The following is a 5,188-nucleotide window of genomic DNA, read 5'->3' as shown; positions in this document are numbered from 1 at the left end:
CATCACTGCCTCTCTGTTCCAGTGCAGTAATTACATGCCAACATTTCCACAATATGCATTATTTGAAGCTACTAGACAAACAAATCTGTATTCAGAGCATAACAGCAATTTGACATTGACTCATTGCTGTCCTCTGTGCAGCATAAAGTATTCAGCAGCATCATGACCATCATCATCGTCATCATCACTGAATTAGCTGAGAAAAGCTTCACTGCATTACATTTGTGGTAGACTACTCTTCATTAGCTTAGCTGTGACACAGTGATGTTATTGTTCACTTTATAGTGTAAAAATAAGCTCAAATATTTATATTTATTCAAGATAGTATATTTAATGTAATGACTACAAAGAGGAAGAATGGCAGTTTTGGAAGTAATTAGGTTTAATGAAGGAAAGTGGAGGAACAGGAAAGACTCATAGTCCAACTTGTATTTCTCCCACAGGTGAATAAATAATAGCCACTTAAATTGTGTCCATTTTGATGAGAAGGAATAGATTTAATAACCAAAGAAAAATAACTGTGTGTTAGCACATTTCACTTATGACCCACACCAGCAGAGCTACACTGATAAATATATATGTAAACACACCCTGCTTGTTCATTTAACTTGAGCAAAGAACGCACAGCAGTCCATTTGAATGATGCTCACTGTAACGGCTTTGTTGATGCATGTTAATGTACAGATGTCTCGTCTGTCACTCTGTAGCTGTACAGTGTGTGTGTCTGACATAAAGAGAAATTTAGAGTCATAAAGAATATAAAAATATTCAAAGTGTTGCACCATAAATGTTTCAACAGCATGTCAACGAAGCGCCAAATGTAATGAAGCGAGATTTTTCATTCTTGTATTCCAGCCCTCCTCAATGTAAATAAAGGCATCACAACAAAAAAAGGGAATTCCTCTGTTTTTGTTCTGGTTGTGTTGCACTGACACTCCTGATGGATGGATGGATGGATGTGTGAGAGAGAAGCAGTGCCTGGGTGGGAATTCTACAACAATAACGCTTGTCCACCTTGTGAAACGACATGACAGAGGAATTTCCTTGGAATTTTGCTCTGTGTGTGGGGGTCCGTGTCAGACGCTGGGAGGGAATGCAGCGTGGTAAATGCTACAGAGATACATCTCACACATGCACACACACACACACCCTTCGGGAATGTACCCTCCATAGGGAGGAATTAGCATGCAAGGAAAAGAGACATTCACTCTTACTGTGCTCCGCCTGGACCCCCCAATGATGCAAACACACTGCCTGTTTAAGTCACATCACAGCTGTCCTATAGAGGAAGTGCTTTAAGTCATTCCCATTGGTTTTTTAGTCCGTTATCAGGAAGAAAATGCAGAACATTTGTTGGCTGCAATTTTTACAAATTAAACTCTTAGCTTGTCTTCCTTTGTAAAATCCTTCTGTATCAATGGTCCATCTCCATGATTTACAATGTTTAAATACAGGAAATCAAGCAGAAAGCCAACCTAAACAACAAAGTCCTGAATATTTTAAGCATTTATAACAACCATAATTTGGTATGTTTGAGTACTTTATGGAATATCTGACTGTTGTCTTGTGTCAAATTCAAAACCCTACCTAACTATGTTCTTTTTTTGAAGTTGATGCCCACAGAGAGAAGGAGCAACAGGCCAGCAGATGTTTTTTCTTTTCTTTTTTTTAAATGAGAGTCCTGAAGTGGCTGCATCTGGACAGTAGATCAGGTTTTGCTATGATACCTTGAGGCTTTTCTCATCTCTTATAACCCTCAAACACATCTACACTTTATGGTTTTAGGAAGTCAGTATGCTCTGTGTGTGTGTGTGTGTGTGTATCCATTTACCCTCCCCGAGGAGGAAGACAAGAATAAGAGGAGGAGCAGAAAGAGAAGAGGCTCTTAGTCTGTCCGTCAGGCTATTTCTGACTGCTGCCATTTCTCTGATTAGATTATGGAGAAACAGAAACCTGGCCCTCCATCGTCCTAACCTCGCTCTCCCTCTATCTCGCTACATTTTACTTACTCACCCCATACTCCCTCCGCCTGCTGCTCGGTTTCTGTCTCCTCCATGCTTTCCTCTCCCTTCTTCCTCTGCTGTCCATCTGTCTGTCTCTGTCCTCCTGCTTCTGATACAAATGGAGACGGGTTTAAGGTGCAAGAGGTTTTAAAGATTTGCTTTATTTCAGTGCATATAAGTGTGTGTGTGTGCACCCTCCCACCTGCCCCTTGGTGACCCATCATGCCTTGTAACTGCTCTCACTTTGAGCCCTGCAGTCAGGTCTGGATGTATCTTGGCAAGGTGTGAGTGACTTTAGTGCAGCGTGAGCAGCCCAGCCCGCAGCAGCAGCTCAGGGTGGTGCAGCAGCAGGTGGAGGTGGTGAATGATAAACGACTACTAGCCACTCTCCCATTATCATATCTGTCCCTGCTCTTAACGGGGGATTTTCATCCGTGTCCCTCTGCACTCCTCTCCTCTCCTCTCTCTCTCCCTCCCTCCCTCCTCTCTCATTGTGCTCCCCCAGGGAAGCGATCGATTTCACCTCCATTACCTCCTTGCACTCAGCTCTCACTCTGAAGATGCTCCCAGCACATCGCAGGCTGCACATTCAGGGTCCAAACCAGGTTGTTTACGAATGAAGATGTGGGTGCTGTTGTGGTTGGTGGGACGGACTGAGGAAGGGTGGACGCACCGGATGCCGTCCGGTTGCTGCACGGCAATCACGTGACAGTCCCCTGGGAGAATTAGCATAAAAGACAGATAGAGGACCCCACCAAAAAACACACCAGTCTGTCCTCCTTTTCTTTTAAAGAAAAGGAACAAATCCATTCCGCCTAATTCGAACCTTGCTCAGGGACAGCTCGCGTGGCAGATTGCAGTCTAATTAGTTTAGAGGGAATTTAATTCAATTAACTTTCCACAGCTCCGCGCGCCCCGCCGCTGGGCTGCTTTCAGAGCGCGGGGCCAGAGCTCGAGATCTAATTAGCGTGTTTGGAGAAGCTCTCCTGCGCGCGGCCATCCCTCGCCGCTCCAGCTGTGGTGTGCCCGTGTATGTGTGTGTGTGTGTTTGTGTGTGTACTGAGGTCTCCCGGGAGCTGGTTTTTATCCTAAAAAGCTTCTTTTTTAAGTAACATGCCGTTATCCATTAGGATAATACAGGTCTGGTGCCGCAGGATGGATGCAGCATGTGAATAACCGCAGCTGCTGTGCGTCATATTCCGCCTGATCAATGCGCGTTCAGTTCAACTTAGATTGGACTTAAACACACACGAGTGTAATCTGATGGCTGGAAATTAATAACCATGTTTCCAGGCGGTTTTGGCAAATTCTTCCTGTGGACAAATGTTGTTGTATCTGTCGTAATTCTGATCCAATCTGGAACCAAACAGGAGAGTTTTAAATCAAACATGTCCTTTGTTTCACGCAGCGGGGTATAATATGTGGAAATGGGTTGTATTCCACCGGTCGAGGAAAATATGTGTAATAAAAGAAAACGTTAAATTATTATTCTAGAGCTTTTTCTTGAAATGATTCAGGGGTTTTTGTCAGAAAATATTTTGGTTTGTGGTATAATTTACTTCATATAACGGAGACTGAGGACCAAAGCTGATTTAGATCTGAGTGAGGAGCTGAATGGAACTTCTACACACTCAGTGTTGTTGCTTTGATGCGCGCCGTCGTCTCCACCCTGAGCGTCACGGTATATTCCGGTAATTGGGGACTGATGTGCGGGGACAGGCGTACCGACGGGACCCCCTTGCCTCACCCCCCCCCCCCCCCTTCCTCCCTCCCTCCCACCCGCTCCTGCTCCGCTCATCTCTCATCCATCACCGAGCAAATCAAATGCGCACCGCCAGCCTCTCCTGCCGCAAAGACGCAGGCCGACGTTAACGGCACGAGATCTGAGTTCTGATTTTATTTTATGTGCAATCAAATCGACCCTCGGAGGCAAGAAGATCTTAAAAGGGGCGATGACACGACACATTTTAGTGACACTGCAGGTATGAGTGTGTGTGTGTGATCACACACCGGCCTGCTGGGTTTAACACAGACAGCAGAGTTAGAGGATGACGAAGGGAAGTGATGAATTCATCCTATATATTATTAAAAACTAAAATATTGCCTATTTATTTTACTAACGAAAAAGATGATCTATTAAGCTGCTAAAAAGGTAATGAGAGAGAAACAGAGTGCTGAGCCACTGCGTATTTTGCGCACAAACGCACTCAGCAACAGCAACACAGCAGACTGACTTCCAGTTTTAAAATAGTGTTATTTAATTGTTACAATTTTCATGGAAATTTAGACTGTTTGACAAATGTCTATTTTATATGTGTTAAACTTGTTGCAGCTATTTAATCACCCTTTAAAATAAAATGACGTGAAACTGTAACGACGTCTGTAAAATTCGTTTGATATAATCTGGGTTCTGTTTTAATTGACTGTAATACACAAAACCCAGGTCCATATCTCGGGATGAGGATCAATAGCTGCTTGTGTCTGCACCAAGAAAACGTCTTTGGAGCACATGGGATGTGTTCTTCTTCTCTGAGTTTTCTTTGATGGATGGACCCGGCAGTCTCCTTCTCTTGACTGACAGTCTCACTTGGATTTCAGACCACCACCGCGTGTGTCAGGACAGAAACCGGACTGGGCCTCCCGCATGGCTTTTCATCAAACCAGTGTCGCCGCTGTCCCATCCTTCACTCATCCCTTATGTCCCCTGTCTCTATCCATACACCTCTCCACCTCTGCATCAAGACCATCCAGCCATCCATCATAGAGACCAGACTTTCTAACACACACACACAGAGAGAGACACACACACACCTCCTTCGTTAAGTTTAATCTACATGCAGCCCCACAGATATCCAGCCGGTGTCTTTGGGGTGGAGGAGCATCACAAACAATTACAGTAGCAGGAAAGATGGGAATTTAATTTCTCTGCAGATCGTGCCTCCTTCGCGTTAGAAATGGACAGGACAATTAATGGGCTGCGAACAAAAGGCGCAGCGCAGTTTGATCCTCACAGGAATAAAAAATAAAATAAATAAAAATGTGATTACAGCGCAGAAGAAGAAAAAAATGAGCCAAAATCATTAGATTAGTCTCTGTATGACTAGCTTTAAAAATCAATTATTAGAAGGATAAGCTAATTAGGAGACGCGGTTATTTATAACAGAATACAGGACAGACAGATGTTT

The sequence above is a fragment of the Parambassis ranga genome, chromosome 13 (assembly GCF_900634625.1).
Source record: "Parambassis ranga chromosome 13, fParRan2.1, whole genome shotgun sequence".
Classification (NCBI taxonomy): domain Eukaryota; kingdom Metazoa; phylum Chordata; class Actinopteri; family Ambassidae; genus Parambassis; species Parambassis ranga.
This window is presented reverse-complemented; position numbering follows the sequence as displayed.